This window comes from Wyeomyia smithii, chromosome 2, assembly GCF_029784165.1.
Source record: "Wyeomyia smithii strain HCP4-BCI-WySm-NY-G18 chromosome 2, ASM2978416v1, whole genome shotgun sequence".
Lineage (NCBI taxonomy): Eukaryota > Metazoa > Arthropoda > Insecta > Diptera > Culicidae > Wyeomyia > Wyeomyia smithii.
Genome location: NC_073695.1, coordinates 258,635,015 through 258,657,811, shown reverse-complemented (window position 1 = coordinate 258,657,811; position 22,797 = coordinate 258,635,015). Strand labels below are relative to the sequence as shown.

The window sequence follows — 22,797 nt, the reverse complement described above, 5'->3', positions numbered from 1 at the left end:
GACCCACGAAAACCACCCCCCGTGCACACGGCTATGGTCTAGGTGCCGGTTAGCGGGCTTCCTCCACTGCGGAACGAAAGCCTGTCGTGTTCTACACTAGCCTGGAACAAACAGCTCTCTCTCTCTCTCCCTGTCTCGAGGCAAGCAGGCACGGGCTGCCTGTTGCAGACGTGGTTAAACCGGCGATACACTGATAATAATTGTTTTCCACTCTACTTACGGCCAGGCAGCAAGAGTTGCTCTCGGGCAAGGTTGAAATATTTCATGTTTGCTCATAATCCACACCTTACTTCAGGTGAAGGGGGATTCAGTCGGAAGCGAGGCGGGGTAAAAATGCGCCAGAGAACGGAGTAAAAATAATTGAAAGAGATAACCAAATTGGCGGCGATTACGAGATGAGACGAGACGCGACGAGAGACCCAAGCACCAAGCGAACAATGACTCTTCTGCCGGCTCGACTCTGGTACTTTTGCTGTGATGAGCTCTGAGCTCAGCTAGTAGAGAAAAAGAAGAAAAAAAAACGCTCCAGTAATAGAGTGCTCATGATTAACCGCCATAAATATTCATGCAAATGGGTGATTTACGGCCGTGATTGGTGCAAAAGCTAACAGTTTCCGCCCAGCCAAGCCGACAGTCCAATTTCGGTACAATGTTTGGTCGTTGTGGTCCATGTTGCCTATTGATTGAGCAACGGACAGTTTCGATGTTTTTCTCTTGGCGGCCCGAGCAAATGTCGGTTGGACCTAACTTTAGAATGCTGAATCTTGAAATCATTTCTTCGTTGGGGGCCGGTCCTAAACCATGGGATTACCATATTTATTATTTTAATACAATTTTGAAGTTTGTCTTGAAAACGAATTTATATAAAAACTTATTTCCGTTGACGTTTACATTTAGACATCGTTTATTTTTATGAAAAGTTGCAATAAAAAATAGTAAAATTTGATTTTCAAGTAAAAATTGATATTTCAGGCTGTTCAAATTGTTTCCTAGTTTGTATAAAAAAAACCTTCAAGTTTCAAATTTAATTGGCTTTCTTGTAACTTCCAATTATATGCTTTCTATACTGGGGTACACTCCGTGGAAGAAGAAACAAACCCGCCATAGATGATGAATGTTTCAATCGGTAATAACTGTTTAACAACATAATGGTTAGTAACCATCGATCGGTGACGAATAGATGAAATGTCGAACAATTTTGTGATGTGTAATTTTGTAACTATTACTTCACTGCTTAGCAGTAGAAATAAATGTTTGCTCCTACGAGCCTTGACCAATTTAAAATATAGTAAAGCTTTTTAAAAAAGTTTGTGGCAATTTAATGGCGAATTAAAATTTATTGCTCTGCCGTTGGAATTTTAATTAAATTAATATCTTGAAGGAAAATATGCTTGTGAAGATCGTACCTATTTGTGAAACTCATAAAGGTGTTTGTTGCATTTCCGTAAGAGAAAATATTTTAGCTGTGACTTGGTTTTACTAAAATATAGAAAATGTTCTTGTTAGTCGGATGAATCAGGCATCAGCAAACTCTCCTCTGTGTCCCTTTAAATAATTACATGGTTTTGGATCGACTCCTTTGATAACGAAGCACCAGGTAGCAAGACAAACGCCACCACCTTGACTCTCCACCAGCGCATTCCAATCCACTGCTAACGACCTCGAAACATTTCCGCAAGGCGATGCATAATTCATCAGGTTCACGGCCTTCCTCGCAGCGTCATTGGCCGGAGTACCAAAATATCGCATACGAAAATGTAAATCCGCATGTTTGCTGCTCTATTCCGAATCTCCGTGATTCACACACAGACGAGATGGATTGTTTGCATCATACCTCATCATCCAATAAGCGTCACGACGGTGGCCTGCATCGAAACGGATGGGGTCTCCGTGTGAAAACCACTGCCATTAAATAGCAGTTTTCAGCTGAAAACATCAGAAAGGAAATAAAATTCCTCAAGCAATGTTCTGAAGAAACCTCTAGCACGTTAGATCTTCTATTATCAATTATCACACGAAATCCGCCAAGCAGTCGCATAGAGTTATGCAGTATAAAAGTGCAGCCGCCGGCAGTCAAAGTCTTCGCACCGTTACGATGACCTTCCTCTCAAATGCCGGAAGAGACATAAAAGCACCCGATCGAAGCCGCCGCCGCTAACCTCCGGCCACGTCTAGTACCGACCTAGCGAAGACCGTGTCCCCTTTGACAAAGTTTACAGTTTATGTCGCGCCTACGGACATTTACCAAGAAAAACAACAAAACAAAACAAAATAAAACAAAACCTCTGAACGACCGAACAACACCAGAGCCGCTATTATCCTCCGCAATCGCCGTCGATAATCGATAATCATGATCATTATCACTGTCGCTCGGTGCGATTCTAAGCCACAGACGCCCGGGGCGGCCAGCATCAGAAACGAGCGATCAAACCTCTAGTCAGAGAGAGAGAGAGAGAGAGTGAGAGAAAAACATACCCATAAAACTATACAAACATAGTTTCTTCAAAGTATTCCGATACCGATGCCGACTCAGCTGATTGTGCTAACTCGTACCGTCGTCGTTATCGGAAGACGGTTCAAATAACTGAATTGTACTTCGTTCCGATGAGCAATTATGTTCTTTTTTTGCGAATCACGAATCTCCCCCGGAACCGATGATTTCATATCTGCAATGAAGTTCGTCGTCGGTTGTCGTGTGATAAAGTGACGTTCCGTTATAAGGGCTCAATATATGACTGATTGACATACTTGTACCGGAATAAAACTACCAATGTAATCATAAAGCTTTACACAATTTTCTTTGCAAACTGATTTATTATTATTTTATTTAGAAAGATATTGGTCTACTTCTATCATAATGTTATTCATGTTGTACAAACATCATTAACGGTAATGAAAGCATTAATAAATTCTCCGATAAACATTTTATTGGAACTTAAAACAAAAGCAACTGAAATCAATAGAGAGAGATTGTTCTTTCTGTTTATTAACTCTGGAGAGATAATCTTATTTTGATGTAGAATTGTATTTGTAAAATTGCATGATTTTTGAATCATTGAAAATGTAATTTTTTGTTTTTAAATCAAGTTTTTGTTTTCAAAAAATTTTGTTAGTGGTCATTACGTTAACACATGTATAAGTAACACATGTATAATTAATAAACATTAGAATTTAGGTGAAAAATACAAACGGCTTAGCACTATTTTGAAAGAACGTGGACAATGTTACTGAAATCGAGGAGTCAAATTGATGCAGACTATCTTTTTAGGTTTCTGAAAAATAATTTTGAGATGCAGAAACCTCAGAGTATTTTATCAGCAGAACAATTTCACAATAATGAAAGGATTTCGTTTTTTTACTTTTACAACTTATAATTGTAGCTGAGGGCTCGACTGTTGGAGTTATTTGAGCGTTAGGTTTATTTCCGACTGACCAGTCTCAACAAAGCAGAACGACTTTTGTTTTTTGCTGTCTGAGGTTTCGTCACTGATCAGTGACATCATCAGGGGACCAATTAGGCTAATTCAAGCCACCAAGTAAGCTTATAAGGCTATTTATCCTAGTTTGACATATTTTTTTTTCATTTTTGGCCACGGGTTAGGCCATTAACTTCTGTTTTGGTTCTATAAAATCTTTATTTGGTCCCAAGTTAAGTCGTTTATGTTAGATCCAGCACATTTTCCCTATTTTTTGCTCAAAATTTAACCTTTCCACCTTTATTTGATCCCAATTTAAACCGTTCACCCTTTTTGTGGCCCCCGATTAGGTACTTTATTCTAGTTTTGTGACGTTACCCCATTGTTTTTGGCACTAATCAAATCGATTAGGCTATTTATTCTCATTTTGGAATATTTACTCCCTTTTTTTGCTCCCAGTTAAACCATTTATCCCAGTCATAGCATATTTACTCTTTATTTCTAGATGAAAGACGAAAGTTCCGGCAGGCTAAGTGCCTATAAATTACCACGTTTTCAGCCAGTCCGGGGCGAAAGAAGAGCGACTTTGACACCCCCTTCTCGCTGATTGTCAGTCACATCAGCACTTTCTTGGTGTGTGAACTGAACTTTACCTCCGTGCTCACGTGAGAAGTAAAATACGAAGTGCCCTGCCAGTCGTTGTCATCTAGGGTGAGAGAGGTTTCGTCGTCTGTCACAACCGCCACGTCGCGATTCGACGACTCGAACATCTTATTCAACCGCTGCCGCTGCGTAGCCACTTTTCTCTCGGACGTCCGGAACCGGGTTTTCTTTTGATGGTCTGATCGTTGCTCAATAGTGCCAAGATTTTGTAGATGCCGGAGCGGGCGTATCCGGCGTCCACAAAGTGCCGCACGATGTTCGTCTTCAACGCGGCGGGGTACATCTGGACGGAGTAGCTTTGCTGTTTGCGCCATCACGGTTACAGTTCGACTGATAGAGCTGTCAGTTATTTTTCAGCCTAGACATGGTTTACTATGATTTATGCTGCAAGGGTAGTTTTGTCAGTGCATGTGATGGTAAACCCATGAAAAATCGGCAATTGTTTTAATGCAAACGTTTTCATGTGCAAAATATACAACAGTATGTGTTGTTACCAGAAGAAGAATTTTTCGTTGGGCGTCGTACAGAAATTACGAAGCCCTAAAAATCCCCTTCTCCATGTGTGCGTTAAACATACAATAGGTGCGTTAAACATAGCTGAAACTTTGTACAGTTATTTCTTTTTGATGAAGAGGTCTTTCGATGATATTAGTTCTTCATGTTGACTCAAGACTGCTGATTCAAAAGGGCCTATTCAAAAATGTGACTGATTAAAGATACATTTATATCACAAAAATGCCCTATTTATTTGAACTGATGTCCTCAGCAAAGTTGTAGGTAATAAAATTGCGGTTCTAAAAAAAATATATACACTGTAAAAAAAATTTTTTTCTGGGCCAATTTTATCAAATTGTCACAAAATATTCAATATTTTGAAGAGTACCGTTTAAAAAATCTCATTTTTTACACATTTGGGACAACAATATTTGCTACAATCTGACAAAATTTAGCGGTGGTGAATTGAGAAACAAAAAAGTTCAGAATTTCCAAAAAAAAATTTTTTTTATCTGAGCCAGACTGGCTTGTTTGATTTATGATATGTCTTCTGTTTTAGTGCTCAAAGCCTCCTTCCGCGTTGTTTTCTGGTCAACAGCACACCTCGAGCGCACGATCTATTAACTCGTGAAGCATGTGACAATTGTCGGTTTAAGGCCAACTCATGGTTTATTTTACTGAAATCGTACTTTGTCGAAATTAAACGAGTTGTTTGCGCGAAACGGATGACTTATTACTGTAATATCTCAAAATAATTTACTGTAACGATCTTCTTATATACCGGTACTACAAAATATAATATGATAACATACCATATCTATCGTCTTCTGGTGGCCAGATGCCCAGAGACCATACAGTACACATATCGCGCGCTAGTTCGTATAATAAAGATCACAACACCAACCTCGGTGGATCTAGATCAATTCCTTTCCATTAACACTAGTTTCTTCCTTTGATACTTGTGGATGATGCAAAGGATTCCTCGGTCTCTGGCAGTAGCAAGTATCAAACTGAAATTTCCAAAATCCTTCCTCAAATGGACTGCATGGGCGTAGCTTTGCTATTGATCAGTAAAAAGTTAGATTAGAGTTGCTATTGATCAGTAAAAAGTTAGATCAGTAAAAAGTTAGACACTGAAAATGAATTTCTACTCCCAGGCATCATTTTTAAGGTTCTTTGTGCAATTGCAAATCCTCTAGTTTATTTTCCTAGGAGTTGGATAAAGTTGAAAAGCGAATCCCGCACTTTAAAGTAGAACTGTATCTCTAAGGAATTCGGGTACAGGTAAAAAGAAAATTTAAAAACGTATCAGGAGGGTACGAAATTTGTCCTTTTTCAAACCTTTATCACGTGGTTAGATTTCAACAGATTTCCTTCGTCCTCGCAGTAATCGATTGAATTATTCTTTCCGCTGGTTGCTAACACGAAATGATATTCGTTTTTCGTACATTTATCTTACCAATTTCGATATTTTTTTTTTCACAACATTTATTTGACACGGCACAACACAAATGATTGTTTTACGGAGCCAATTTAATCTAATGCCTTATGGTCTAAAATATCTTATAAGCTGAAGACAAATTTTTTATCCTCGCTGCCGACTACGAGCTGATACTAAATCTAATACTAAAACTAACATGTTTTTTTTATCCGAGATTCGTTTCGCTGTTTAAATGGCACTTTGATGCTCTTCAAGTAGCTATAAACATGTAGCATGTATGGCAAGTTTCGCTGAGCGAGAATATCACGAACTGGCACATAGGGCTGTATTCCTCGGGCCCTGAGGGTATCCAAAAGTAGAGATCTGGCGCCGCGGAATTCAGCACACACCCAAACCACGTGTTCAATGTCTTGGTACCCCAATCCACAAACGCAATGATTACTGCTCGCCAGCCCAATACGCAGGAGATGTGCGTCTAACCCGTAGTGGTTGGACATAATCCGAGACATCATGCGAATGAAATCTCGTCCTACATCCCACCCCCGAAACCAAGGTTTGGTGGAAAACTTGGGGATGATGCTGTGTAGCCACCTCCTCAGTTCTCCCTTATCCCACGAGGCCTGCCAGTTGACAAGTGTATTCTGACGTGAAAATTTTAAAAATTCATTGTAGGCAATAGGTCTGTTGTAAATATCACCGTTTGTTGCACCCACCTTAGCCAAAGTGTCCGTTTTCTCATTGCCCGGAATGGAACAATGAGAAGGGACCCACACTAAGGTAATCTAAGAAGATTTTCCGGATAAAGCACTCAGATGTTCCCGTATTTTCCCCAGGAAATACGGAGAGTGCCTTACACCCTTCATCGATCGAAGAGCCTCAATAGAACTGAGACTGTCCGTAAAGATGAAGTAATGATCCGCGGGCATTTTTTCAATAATCCCTAAGGTATACTGAAATGCAGCCAATTCTGCGACGTAAACAGAATCAGGATTATCGAGCTTGTAGGGGGCGGTAAAATTATTGTTGAAGATACCGAAGCCAGTGGACCCGTTGAGAAGTGATCCATCAGTATAAAACGCATTGTCGCAGTTGATGTTTTTAAATTTGTTATAAAATATTTTAGGGATCTGCTGCACGCGTAAATGATCCGGGATTCCACGAGTTTCTTCCATCATGGATGTATCGAAAAACACAGTAGGAACAGAAGTATCTAACAAGTTGACACGATTGGAGGTGTATGAGGAAGGATTTATACTTTGAGACATGTGATTGAAATACACAGTCATGGAACGGGTTTGAGAATTAAGTTCAACTAGCCTTTCGAAATTTTCAATTACCAAGGGGTTCAAAACCTCACATTTGATGAGAATACGAGTAGTCAGATCCCAACAGCGGTCTTTTAATGGGAGAACGCCCGCCAAAACTTCCAAAGTCATCGTATGGGTCGAATGCATGCAACCTAAGGCAATACGCAAACAACGATACTGCAATCGTTCCTGCTTGATTAAATGGGTATTTGCAGCGGAGCGGAAGCAGAAACACCCGTACTCAAGCACCGACAATATCGTTGTTTGGTAAAGCCTTATAAGGTCTCCTGGGTGGGCGCCCCACCATGATCCAGTAATTGTCCGGAGAAAATTTACTCTCTGTTGACATTTTTTCATCAAATACCGAACGTGACATCCCCAGGTGCCTTTAGAATCGAACCAGACACCAAGATATTTAGATACCAAAACCTGAGAAATCGTTTCACCCATTAACTGTAAGTGGAGCTGAGCAGGCTCGCGCTTCTTAGAAAAAACTACTATCTCAGTCTTCTCCGGAGAGAATATTCATTCAATTCATTCACAAAGACAGTTCATTCGACTTTACAGCAGCATTTCGCACTCCATTTTTATAGATTGCACAAATCAACGAATTTGGTTGTCTTCTTTCTAAGTCGCAACACGACACAACGTGTTATTTTGTTGCATGGCAGAAAGCTCCATCAGTCCGGTACAACTGTGATTACAAACACGAAATGTGATTCATTTCTCTAAAATTCGTATAACATGATTCAAAACTCGACCTTCTGTTTATTATACACCGACTTTACAGCCAATTGTTAAGTGTACAGGACAACTGCGGGGCTAGCGCTACAATCCTACTGATACTAACAGTCTCTCCCGAGCCGAGACTCGAACCTACGACGACTGGCTTGTTAGGCCAGCATCGTACCTTGAAACCAGCTGGGAGGAAAAATGACAAAACTTGTTTAAAAGGTGGGGTCTCTTACAATACGGTTCTAAGTGAAATATCACGAACAAAAAACTTTCTGAGTTTGCTTACGACTCAAACTATTCATTTTACTAGCGGATAGTGCGACAGACATCTTAGGGGTCATCCACAATTTATGTGAGGGTTTAGGGGGAGAGGAGGGTATCCAAATTTTCCTACGAATAATTACAAAGGGGAAGAGGAGGATTTGAGAAAATCTTACGTATTAAAAAATTAAACAAATATAAACCAAAGCTAACATAAATAAAATCATTTGAATTTTTTCTCGCTGAGATCTCAACAGTTGAACCTTGGGAAAGCGTGAATGCACCATAGCTGAATGATTATGTACTTTACTTTGCATACTTTGTTTTCATTTTTATTAACTTTAATATTATATGAACTGAGTTGGTTAAGTTGTTTGGTTTTTATTCTTTACATAAATTTTTTTTTCTGAAAAAGAAATTCCTGCATAAGATTTGTGGGGGAGCTAGAGGGATCGAGGGGGTCGAAAATTTCGAAAAAAAAACCCTTACGTAATTTGTGGATGACGCCTTAGTAGCCATTTTCAATAAACGTATGGAATTTTGGCTCAAATACAACAAACTGTCCTTCTCAGGACAACCAAATGAATGATTGAAGATTGAACAATTTTTTTACTAGTTTTGCGTTAACATTACAGCTTTGTTAAGTAATTCCACCTGAATCTAGTGCAGGTCGGACTCGATTATCCGGAGGCACGATCATCCAGCGGCTCGATTATCCGTGGCTCGATTATGCGGAGGAAATGGTTCAATTATCCGGAGTCATCTTATTTTCTTCAATTTCGTATTTTGTTTATGTACATTTATGACGCTTGTGATTTGGTCGATATTATCCAGAAATATAGAGAAAAGACACGATTGATTCGTCTCATTATGATCAAATTGTCTACATTTGACGAACATCGACTTACAGTCGCTAGATACTTTGTATGTGTTATATTGGCATATTTACCGATTACAATATTCTTTTGATCAAGAAACTGAATGTTCTCGATAAGTAAAGATAAAATCATTAAATAAAAAATCTACTCAATTATCCGAGAAATTCAATTATCTGGAGGGCAATTTTTTTCAAACTACGGATAATCGAGTCCGACCTGTATTATGAAATATTGATTGAGTTAGCCCAACATCCAAATTTTGTTGCATTCTTTCAATTTCTTCTAGCCTAAATTTTCGATTCTTATGCGATTTTTTCTCAGAAAATTTCTGAGTGTAAATACGAACAACCAAATGATATAAATTTGAGTTCAGCTGCCCGATAGTAACTACGCAACCATGCGATGGAGTTTTTTGCTAATTTTCTGATGAAACTCCCAGCTCATTGCTCTAGTTGGGGCTGGATATTTCCGCAGAGACTTCAGCTTTATCTCTCTGCTACACCTGCGCGGAGGTCAGTACAGAAATAATCACATTCTCGCGCAAGCACTGCTTCAGTCTGTACTTCATTTTCATTGCAACCGTTCACGATCGAAACGTTATTCTTGTTACTCTCGGTTAGCAGCAGCTCGCTAGGATGGATGATGATGCCATTATCTAACCACGTCCCAGTTGGGGCGGTTGTCCAGCGGCCATTCCACGGCGAAACGCCATACCCGAACATGACAGAATAAATGGCGACATGATTTATGGCCGTTAAATTATTGCTAGTCTCTGGAGGATGTACTGGCCATTCTCTTAGAGACCTAGCTGGACCGGTTCACAGGCATCGGCACACCCGACGATAGGGGTCCTGTTTGGGCAACATTGTTGCCGAATTGCGTTGGACTGCATTCTTAGACATTTAAACGTATTGATTGCATTTTGTTTCGTTCGTTGAGTTTGGCTGCATTTGCTCGTGAAAAGTGAAATAAAGTGTTCCACTCAATCGGATTAGCCCGCACGAGTGCAGCCGTAGAACCAATCGATTTATAATTGTCCCACTCGGTGGAACAAATTGCGTCTGTCATGAGACGGAGACATTAAAGAACTTGCCCAGCAATAAATAACTACGTCTGCATAGGGTTAATTAAGCTGTCGCACTGGTTGATGAACCAATTGGCACAGCTGCGTTACTGCACCTCTATGTACAAAATATAACGAATTCCAGCTTTTTCGAGTAATAAATTTAACAAGTAACGATCGTTTTTTCTCTCGCCTCGATTTATCAAATGTGGGTCACACCGATCGCCACACTTTGTCTTCACCAATAAAAGCAGTTACCTTGGGTGAGCGCTTCCCTGTCAAACCGGAATAACCGTACCCCATCGAACGAAGCCCGTGTGCCGGAACCAACCGTTCCAAGGTCTGCGCTTTTACATAACAAACACAATAAAATCTGATACCGTGCTAATCTCCTCCGGGGGATCAGTTAATCCAGCGTCTGTAACCTAGAAAAAGAAACCAAACAACAAAAAAAGCTTTTATTTTTCGAAATTGACTTGCCCGCTAAATATTTACAAGCCAGTGCAAGTAAACACGGGCCACTATGGGGTCTGAAACAATGCACGCACAGAATGCACACACCCAGTGTCAAGGTGAAGAAGAAGAAACGGGGTCCATTCACCCAGCCGTGTCTGACTTCGGTAACCTTTCTTCGGGCCATTTAGTCTTGCACCAAGCAACAACAACAACAAAAATAGCGAAAAAGAAAAAAAAAACATAAACGGTTGGTCCTACCTTGCGGGAGATTCTTTCTGCCAGATTTGAGGGACATACTTGCCTGTGCATACCTGGACTCCACCGGCAGAGGAAAACATAATAATTCACGCTGCTGTCTCACGACGCGATCGCGGTCTTTGACGTCGTCCTCGTCGTCGTTGTCGTCTTCGTCGCTTGTGTCGTTGTCGTAACATCGGGTTGTCGTAACGTAATCATTGGTTGTAAGAAAGGAAAAAATCTGCTGCGTTTGCTCAAGCGGAGTGTTTTCGACCTTCTGGGATTTTTCATTTGGTGCAGTATCGGAATTTTAGTTTAGTTTACGAGGTTAAAGTAAGAAGCGATTCTATCGCTTTTAAATTTTGATCTCAAATTGAGCCAAAACTGATAATTCATAGGAAGTAACCATTGTAATTGAACATCTCTTAATAAAGTATACCTTTTTGATTTACAAAGATAATAGATTTTACTAGGATTTTATTCAAGCCAACTTTTCAGTATTCTTTTGCAAAAGTTTTCCGATAATCCTGTAACGTCACATTGAACGGATGAATAGAAACAATACGCCTTTTTGAAAACCTACTCTTGACGAAAAAAAGTATTTAGAAAAAATATGTGAGATATTTCAACCCTCCTGTTCAAACTATACCTAAAACAAACGGAGAAGATTTTGTTGCTTTTGAGCAACATTTTATCACTTTTTGTATCTTAAGACCGCGTATCAGACCAAACAAGTAATAAAACGAACGACGGCTTCGCGCTTGTAAGTTGAAAAATGTGTTAGCGAGACTTAACTCGCTGCATTTGTATTGAAGTAGCAATCAGGTTTATTTAAGTCTCCTTCATTCACACATATAAATAAGCTGTCCCACAGTGTCCCAGCTCAAAATGTTTAATTGAAAACACCATCCTAAATCAATTCACTGTTTACTTGTTAATAGAAAGGTGCCATATCTTGTTGGCGAAGATGCGAATTTTTTAGAGTTCTAGCATTTTCTAGATTGGCACGAGTTTTGTACTGTCAATGCGGAAACTCTAAACCGTTCGGTCTCCATAAAGCGATGAGTGTGTGCTTTCAACAAGGCTTGCATCCGCCTTCAATAAGTATGTGGTAGCATATGAGGTCTTTAAAACCATCACCTTTTGCATATTGTATGGAAGAGAACAATAATATACCTGGTAGCTCTTGTCTTTTTTTTTCGTGTGAGTATACGGCCATAATTCGATAGTCGTAATAGTGCGCAAATTATATAACAGCATGTGTTGTTCCTTGAGACGGATGATATTGCTTTTTAAGTAACAAATTTGTTACAAAAGGGAGAATTTATCGTTGTTGCAACTTCTATGTTTTCGGTTATTGCAATTATACCCAAAAAAAAGTTTAAAGTTCGTTGTTCGTTGGAAATATTTTCATTTTCATTTGCCTTTTGTAGCTCGTCAAAACATTCTTTCAGCGATTTATCACTATATTCGAGTTTTGGGTAATATAATCTTCAAAATTATCTTCTGTGAATTTTTTCTGTTTAAAACTATTTCAATATTTTCATAATATTGTTTTCGATTTTTTTTCTTTCACTAGCTTCCAAGGATGTCCTTTACCAATTTTGAACCTTGAAAACATTCTGTTAATTTTTTCAGAATTCTGAAAACTATTTTATAAGAATGTAGTTCTGTTAAAATATTACCAGAATTTACTTCTACCTCTCCTATTTTTTCCTTCTCTGGTTTATGTGATCGATTTTTGACGATTTATGCTTAGGTTCGGAATTATTTTTTTATTTTACCCGCTCCTTCAGACGGCTTCAAGTATGTTAGGGTTTATAATTCAGAGAATGTTTCTATTTCTTACGGTATCCCTAGTAACAATCTGAGTTTTATCAAAGTTTTTATAGCGCTCAATACAGCCAAAACAGCGCTATAAAACCTTGATAAAACCAGTTTTGTTACATGGGTATGCAGAGCCGGATTTACGATTGTGGGGGCCCGGGGCCCAGTTTTCAGTGGGGGCCCCAAAATAAAACAAACCCGTTTTTTTATCATACGAGTTAAAAACATTTATTTGTTATTGAAAAGTTAACAAAAATTTGCTAGATTTTTTTTTACGAGTTTTTTTTTTTTTGCAGAGAACTTATTGATTGAATTATCAACATTCAGCTCCTTCAGAATATTGTACTCTCAACTTAACAATGCTAAGTTTGACAGCCTTTCACTCTTCATAGTCGTACGCAACCTATTTTCAATCAGTTTCATCTTCGAAAAAGACCTTTCTCCAGTTGCGTTCGAGATCATTAGGCTCAAATAAATCCTTAAATAAAATAATTTTTGCAAGGCACTAACGAGTTTTTGATTTTTTTCTTCATGTAATCATCTTTTTTGAGCTCCACTTTGATATACGCGAGGTTTTGTGGTGACAGCTCATTTTGAATAAATATAATAATAAATTCGGTTCTTGCTCACTGTTTATAGCCAGATCTAACTGATTTGGACCAGAGATGCCAGATGTTTTCGAAAGATGTCTGCAACTGCTCGAAATCCGGAAATATTTTCTTGATATCTGAAAAAAACCTGCCGCAATTTGAAAAAAAAATGCGATCCGCAGGCAAAAATTTGCACACAATTCGAGAAAGACTGCGCAAATATAAGGCTACGCTGGCAATAATCTACAGAAACTAGGAAAAAACTACACACATCTGCAGGTCAATAAAATCTGCACACGGACTCTGAACATTTGCATTTTACAACGCAAATCTGGTATCCCTGATTCGGACAAGTAAACTTATTTTCGGAATCAACAGCAATGCATTAAAAAAACTTGTGGATTATGTATTTTCTTTCCTGCTTGATCTCCCATGCGCGCTGGTTCGATTCAAATGGTGTGTTAATGTGTGTCATTCCAAGAGAATCGAACGATCTTGGATGTAGTTGTGATATTGGCGCTCGCGAAAAAATAACACTGAAGAAAAGTTTCGAATTGAAATGGTCTGTTCAATTTTCTTGCTGTAAATTGAACTTTTGATTGAATCTCATTTTTGATAGAGAAAAGAACTTTTTCTCGTTTTGTGGGGGCCCCAAAAATGTGGGGGCCCGGGGCCCCCTGGCCCCCCCTTAAATCCGGCTCTGTGGGTATGAAACGTTGTGGATTTCGGATGACAATTGGAATAATATTTTTGAACTCCAGAGCGTCTTTGGGTGCCAGCTTGAACGTGAAAAATGGTTTGTCTTGGGTTGGCATTTAAGCAAATTCCATTGAATGAGTTCCATAACGTAATAACTGAATTCAAAAAAGTCGATGAAAATCCAACATTAGAATAATCAAATTGTTTCAAAACTGGATCAAATTTCGAATGGTACAAGCCTGGTGAATAACTCCGATTCTGGTAGAACGGATGGCTCTCGTAAGCGTTTGAATTATTCGCTCAACCAAACGTATACCCAATAAAGAGAACATTCGATTCCCTACGTTACCATTGCACCGATACTGTAGGAGTACAGGGTGCGTGCCGAGTTTTCACAGTGAACGACTTGCTTTAGAAAATTTACCCCAAGTTAAGGAGTGTTTCAAAAATAAGTTATAAACACATTTTTTATCACAGAATTTATTTTATTACTCATTCAACAAAGTAACAGTTCGGAATTGCTTTAAAAAGCTTATTCTTACAATGTATAAAGAAAAATAAGTAAAAAGTTTGATCACATTTCTTGGCCGCAGCATTCTAGTTTTTCTTGAAGTCTCGGCCGTACCTTCTGGAAAATCTATTTGACGTTAGCCAAATATCCGTCTATGGAACGAAGCTGGGGACAATTGGATGGGTTTATGTCTTTTCAAACGAAGTCGATATTGTTGTTCTCAAACCATTTTAGAGCGAACTAAGCGTCTATAGTGGAAGCAACCTTTACTTCATACACTCCTTTTGATTTGATCCTTTTGATTTCTTTCTTTTAATTTCTTTTTAATTTCTTTTGTAAAAAACTCACCCATTTCAATCCGCAGAAGCAGATTACCTGCCACTCAAGCACTTTCTGGCCAAATTTTTCACCTCAATCGACTTCTCGTGGTCACTCACATCCTCGCCAATAGCTGCAGTGTAGAACTGTGGTCCCGGAAACGTACTGCAATCCTCTTTTGCAAAAGTTTCATCGTCCATGAGAATGCACGTATCTGGCGTCTGCACAATCTGATGATACAGCTTCTGGGCTCTGGTTTTGGCTCGAGATTTTTGTTCAGCCATTTGTTGTGACACTCTCTGCTTCTTACATGTCTTCAGGTTATTCCGCTTCTTGATTCGCTGTACTATTTTGATCGATGTCCCAGCTTTTATGGCCAAATTCTGTATGGGCATCGATCAGTTGTGGTTGATGAGGTCGATTACCTTTCGGTCCAGATTACAGTCAGATGGACGTGTTTTTCTGCAAGCTCCCCGAACTTGTGGATGGTGAATTCCACGCTCTTCGAATGAATGCCGAAACGTTTCGCCACTTCGAGATGGCTTTTTCCCGCATTCAAGTATCCAAGACACGGACGAAAATCTCTCTCGCAATCGATAGAATTAGAATCGCCATACGGATCAATTTCGAAAAAGAACGCGACAAACACTAACACAAATCTCTCCCATACCCGTGATGCATGTGGAGTGTGCAGGAGTATATCCGGCCTCTAGTAGCAACAAGTACCGAACTAACTTTCCTTTCCTTCCTTCCTTTGATCTACGTTCTGGACCGGCAGGCGTCGGTACTGATCAGCATGCCCCTCACTGGAGATGCACATCGAATAGCTAAATCCCAAGGCAATGATTGATAAATTCGATGTGCAATTCTGGTTGATCCTGGTCAGTAACGAAATAGCAACCAGTGGGTGAGATCAATCAAGCTTAAGCTCAAGTTCAAGGTTATTGCATATTGACTTCATGCGTATCCGGAATTTGCAATATTCCGGGAATTGATTTCCCGGGAAACGGGAATAAAAAATCTCATTTCCCGGGAATTCCCGGAAACCGGGAATGGAAAGAAAACCCTAGCAAAAAAGAGATTTTGAATAAAGTTTATTATTAAAAGGTATCAAAAAGTCGTTTCCGATTTCACTATCAATTCGCATGAAAAACGAATTAAAAAACAAAACTTATTCAAGTTCACACTAGAAAATCATGATCGATTTTTGTCTCAAATGTTAGCAGAAGAGCAGTTTTCAGGGTTTTTATGTCGTCGAAAAATCGCTTCAGATCCGCTGACAATTTTCCGTTAGGCCTAAATAATGTAATTTCCTTCCGTGAAACTTTGCTTAAGTTCACTGAATTACCTCTGGTGAAGAGTCTTCTAGTTTGCTTCTAGTTTGCTGAAGATAAAGCGGAGTGTTAGGCAGGCAGGTTTTAGAGCATTTGAATGCCTACGTAATTTACCTGCAAAAATGATTTTTTATGTGAAATCGCGGCCACGAACCAGATAACACTGACTGAGTTTTATTTATTTATTTATTTCTGGTCCCTTTGGTTTACAGGCTTTATTTTTTTTATCAATTTTCTGGTTTTAAACATTTTTATCAATGAACAAAGAAAAAATCAGGCAACTATTCGCTTAGTAGTGAACTAACTAAATATTTTCTTGATTTTTCGTTTACTGAATAAGACAGCAAATATTTTTAACAAATAATTTAAGTGAATAATCTGATATTACACGACAAGCAAATATTGAACGTCATTTCGAGCAAATATTTACACCTTGACAAATATTGATACACTTTTAAGACGTAAGTTTCGCGTTTTGATACGATATTTAATTTTTTTTTGCAATATTTCATGGGAAATTATATTAAATCTTGCGAAATATTTCGAGGAACTCGGGAATCCCGGGATCCCGGGAATCAATATTCCTATTCCCGGGATCCGGGAATCCCGGAGAAGGTTATTCCCGGGAAATCGTTCCCGGGATTGCAAACCCTAATCCGGAAGACTTGGGTTTCAATATTATGCCTATAAAGTGAAGAAAGAACATAACTGAATGAAATGTTTTTGCTCTCATTTTAAGCTGGTTTAACGTAGAAAAGATATTTCCACACAAAAAAGAGATTTTAACCAAAAAAGTTGTTGTTTTCAGATTTTAGATATTTTGTTTTTGTATTGTTTTTAAATTAAAAGATATATTTTTTTTGAATAAACAATCAAAAATCGAGGATAAAACAAATTTCTACCGATAAAGTGTTTGTGGGCTTTCATATTTTGAAACTGGAGGGCTAGAACTATCGTCCTACGGAGAAACATTTTAGTTTTATTCACTTCTTCGTCTTTAAAAATAGAGTGCTTTGTTTGTAACTTAGCTAACAAATGAGTCTTAGCTATAACACAACTTTTGTCAGACGCATTATCAATGAGTTGAACGCTTAGTTTCGAATGTTTTGATCGGTAGAAAAAAGTTCATCCTGTATGGACCACTCACTACGACCAGAAATATTTATCTATTGTGATATCGCCCGTGTGTCTGCTGTATTCCGCACTTCTTCCATTACCGTACTTTAATGGTGACTATTATTAGCGACCCACTGCCGATTCCCAGAGAATGTCTCTACATCTTGATCTCATCCACACCACACATCCAACGAGTACGGGATCTATCACGGAGTCGCCGACCTTTGTCAGGCTCTTTACTGATTATTTTCTTCGCTGATCGCTCCCCCGACATTCGTGCCACGTGGTCAGCTTATTGATACCCACATGTTGGTTTGCTTGGTACACCTCTTGGCCCGATCGACACTCATGGCCGTAGAATACCATCAGGAGAACAGCGTCAGCACTTCTTTTGTAAGCAATATCACTATTGAGAGTCAGTGACATGCTTATACTGTTATCCGTGCTTGTGTGCATGATTTTTCACTCTTCTATTTTACGTTCACTGTTTCGAGATTCGTTCCTTTTACTAATATAATCAAGAATTGTAAATCCCTGGAGAGGTTTTAACTGTGTGTTTTCAGTCAGTGGGGTTCTTGAGAGTAAACCTATGCTCAAATCCGTTGACATCGAATGGCCTGGATTTTTCTAAGATTTGAATCCATGACCATCCATTTGTCAAAGCGGACCCTGTAACCGTACGCCTACGAAACCCAACCTTTATTTTGCTTTCTCGGGGCGATTTTTAGGTTGACATTTTTTGAAATTTCAAAACCATTTTGCAGTGATCCAGGTCTACCTTAAAATCATTTGTCTGCCTTTATCGGTCCTTCATGAGATTTTATAGGACTAACACGGGAATGGTTTAATACTTAAAAAACAATATCGCACGCTTAGCCTTGGGGCTAATAGCGGTCTCGATCAACTAGATTATAGTTGAGAGAATTCGTTATTGATATTGTTTTTGGCACATTTTGCATGTGTAGGATAAGTACAACGATACACCGTGCCCCAGTGCTGAGTCGAGAAAATTTCCAGCTCGAAAAGTTCCTTGACTCGATCGGGAATCGAACCCGATATCATAACCGTGTAGGAGAGCTAGCCGACCGACATCGCCAACCACAGAGCCACGGTGACCACAATATGGTTGATTACTTATTTCTACTTTTTTGGTCTTGAGCAGCAGGCTATAAATTTTGAAACGTTTTTATTAAATTTTTCGAGCTATTTTCAATTTTTAACAACGGTTTTTACCCGTGAAAATTCGAGTTCATTAAGGCAGACAATGTGTGTAGCAGGGAAAGTGAAAAATAAGCGAACTGAAAATATGATACAGATTTGGGAAAATATACCGCATCCAAATATATCCGTCACTATATTTGATTTCTTTGTTGTTTTCCAGTAACTTTTATTTTATTTGAAATTTTTTATGTTTTCTAGTTTTTTAAATAGGTGTGTGTGTTTTTACGGCTTACGGAATGGCATTAATCTGTTATGTGGTTTAGAAAATAATTTAAATTTGTTCTCAAATATAATAATTACATTGCATTGTACCAGAGTATTGTGAAACTTTCATGCTCATATTAAAAATTCAGTGTAAAACGTGCAAACTTTAGCAGTTTTTAAAGCTTATGAAAAATTTAGTTTTTTCATTGGTCGTTATCAGATAAGTCTCAGAACAAAACTAAACTTACGAATCGAGTTATTACTGAAGGAATTCCTAAACCATCCAGTTAGTAACTCGCAACTTATGTACAGGAATGTGATCCAACTACGGGTCTAGAACTTAATTAGAAGTAGCACTCTGAAAGTTTGTTTACAAAAAGACCGTATATAATCTGATAAAATTATGTTTCAGACTGTAAAACTGTCAAAATTCTGAACGGGTAAGAGGTAAACTTCACTCACTGAACGATGAAAGCGGTAAGCTTTGCGTTCATCTTCTTCCGGCAATCTTCTCCAGCGCTTTTCCGCTCTTCCTGTATCGAATTTAGTCGTCCATTAGCTTAGGTCACCTGCACCGTAGTTGATTTGACCTTCTCGCGAAATAGTGCGCTACCGATCAAACCCAAAATCAATCATTAAGTTCAGGTAATTCTTCGTGTTCGGAAGGGTAGGGTACAAGCAGCACCAGTCAAAACAAAACATAATTCATCTCTGCCGGCTGTTGTGTGCCGGCAAGGGTGATGCCCCTGGTGCTGTTGTTGCTGGGCTGCAGCTGGCAGTTGGATCGCTTCCGGAGAGCCTCGTCTGCAGAACGGTGCTTTTTACTAGATCAATTATTTGAAGCTTGCAGCTCGGCTGGCGTTCTCATATTTCATGGTTTGTTGCTTCTGACGAGAAAATGATTTCGAAAATTAGCCTCAATCTTGCAACTCGCAAATTCAGTTCGACATATCTGGGTGATGTTCAAGTGTTATCGCCGTCACTATAACCCATTGGTATTTTGTTCGTCTTCGCGGTGGCGAAGGCGACAACTTGAAGAACTTTTCAGTCAAGCCCTTTTTTCGTTCTACATGTCGATGCCCAGCGGCTGACATGACTGTTCAATAGCTGCCCTCTCACTTGCAAAAGCTCACGCAGTTGTTCGGAGTATTTACTCGGTAATGCCGCCGGGCGGGACTCTTCTTGCAAATGAATCCCGCTGCAGCCGCACTCGCTATGCAAACCTTTTCCGTAGTAAGTATTTGGTATGTACAATGCGACACGACGTTCGGACGTCGTATCGTCACTTCTTTACGTTCACACTTGCGGCGGCCGGTGCCCAGTTGCTACCATGCATCGCATAGGTCGCGCATATTTGCATATTTTCGTTTGCTTGTTTACCATGGGTAAAACCGCGAGCCAACCGGGCAACAACAGTCCGGGGGCTGTATGCTGAGACGCACTGACCGCCAGGGTTGGATTGGGTGAGATTTCATCTGAGTTTCTTAAGCCAAACTGTCCTAAAATTTATTTGAACTTATTCCCTAAGTCCACACCTGTTACTTGCACTGGTGACTCTAACAATTGCGAACTCTGGTCCAGTGTGCAAGGAGAAATGTTTCCGAAAACATGCTCAGAATAGTACGAATAACGTCTTGGTAAGGCGACGGAATAAGAAGAAGGTAAATGTTTCCCGAGGGGGCGATGTGCCGAACGTGGTTACATCGCGACGACGGGATGAGATAAGAGAGTGCACACACGTATGCCGCCTCTCGCGTAGGGCCGCGTTGAAGTCGCCTCTTCAACTGTGGTGAACATTCGAAAGTAAAAATCTCCAGTAAACGATGTTGCCTGTCCGGCCGGGGAGCCTCGGAACGGAAACATTAAACCATATTCCATGATGAGTGGATTATGAAGGGTAAATATTTGCGCAGTTGTTTGAATGCTACAACACAAGTTCTTTCCGTGGTAAACTTCGTTCGCACTAATGAAGTCATTATTCAAAGAGCAGAGCATGGTAACAGAAGCGTTGTTTTTTCTCGAAAGAACCACACTAGTCAACGACAATTCAATTGAAACCATCACAGAAATATGTCTACCTGATTCGAGAATTCGAAAAATTCACTGCGCAAAACTGCGCGCGAATCGATGAACAGCAATTTTCTTCCTCATTGTCGTACGCGGTCCATCGGTCGGTTCTTGCCGTCCGTTCGCGGCCAGAATTAGCATAGGCTGCGCAAGATAATCGCACAATCAGGGCCAACACGGAACGAAACCGCTCGCTACGTCATTGTCGCCGCCCTGGCAGACGTTCCGCAAATTCCGCCAGAAATACCGAGTAGTTTTCCTGCTGAGTGTTTATCTTCCAGCTCAGGGCACTCATTACCATTGGCGCAAAAGGGGGCAACAATCGAACCTCCGGCTGGCTGGACTGACGCAGACGGAGACGCTGTAATGCTAGGAATGCCATTCTTCGTGATTTCTGGCCACGCTGGCAGGATTATTGGAGGGATTTCATGCGAGCATGGCCAGTTATTTGGAATAGTTTTCAAATTCACCCATTTCGAATTTTTTACAAAGATTTCAGTTTTTTATTAAATATTGACAGAGTATAGTATTTATACAGAAACAAAAATAGGCAGCCTGTTAAGGTAGAAATCCAATCACTATTTAGAGATTTAACGGAGATTTTCGCCACATCACACGGACTAGGGTCATGTGACGCAATTTGGTGAATGGCTGGTGAATGGCAAAGAGAAGATATCTTGCTCTAGAATATGGAAATACTTTTAAAACTCCATGAGAGTCATTATTAACTCGATAATCTCGAGCTTGGTTTTTAACATTTCTGAGGTTTGCACAATAAAAAATCATTCGATTAATTCATCTGAATGTTTATGATGTTATTCCGAATTGCATTATTTGATATGCCTTATATTTGCACCTAACGGTAAAAAGCTAGACATTTATCTCTTAGAAAAAAAAATTCTAGAACGCATCGTGGTAATTGGGCGAAAATATTTATTGTAAAAACTACTACAGCATGTTTTAATTGGATGCAATTTCCTAGTAACTTGGCGCGAAATCTCTCATCGGGGGGTGTCAGAAGGTGTTTCATTAAACGTTGGCATTACATTTTTCCCAGTTTCTTTCCAGGAACTGACCATTATCTGCGACAGCAGAACAAGATCATTCTCAAGAAAAAAAAAAAAACTATTCGGAAATAAGTTCAAAATTGCTGTTGAAATCTGCAACTAGATATTTTTTATTGACTGCTGACTGAGACTGCTGAGAAACAGTGCGGATTTCCTCATTCGGATGTGAGCTATTCAATGTCAATTACTACTGCTGCTGCTGTTGCTGGAGAACCGTAATGACGCTCTGGTGGGACCCGATACGAATCAAACCGGACACCGAAAGTTCTCACACGTTGTCAACCACCTCAACGGTTTCTTTATATGGCCGCCCCTAGACGGAATAATTAATGTGGGATATTTTTTCTGCTGCTCTCTTTCTCTCTGACAAGTGCGCGAAAAGAAGCGGTGATAAAACTTACGACGCTGCCGACTGATTGCTCTGTTTCCTAACCCTCTAGAACTGAGGTTCTAATAATGGTTGACTTCACTCATGTGGCAACGGTATTCTGCGTTAAATGACGATAGTCCAGACTACTGCCCCGTCAAAGAGTCTCGGTATGAAGGCTGCGGAGGCCGACTGTCATAAAACGCTAAATTAAGTCTGATCAATCGTACCCACTAGGAAGCGAGTTGCTTTTCAACTTTTTTATTGCACTTATGTTGCTGTTTTATTGTTTTGCTCCTCCCCATAGGTGATCCGAATATTATTGGAAAAGGTTCTGTACATAAACTAAACAATAATCACCCATTTGTTGGCACTTCACAGTGTGTTTATTTCAAGTGTTTGTTTTTGTTAGCCGCTAGAATGTGGTAATCTGCAGGGTTGTCAGATGCTATTTCCTTTTTTTTTTTTGTTTTAATTTCACCGCACATACACGCACACAACCATTAATGGGCTAGAGTTCCAAA

The 22,797-nt window shown here is 39.5% G+C and overlaps 1 protein-coding gene across 2 annotated transcripts in view; it reads left to right on the top strand.

The window, feature by feature from the left end:
• Positions 1 to 22,797, top strand: part of LOC129722311 (uncharacterized) — a 207,193-nt gene that overhangs the window by 149,780 nt on the left and 34,616 nt on the right. The gene's annotated exons all lie outside the window — the stretch shown is intronic.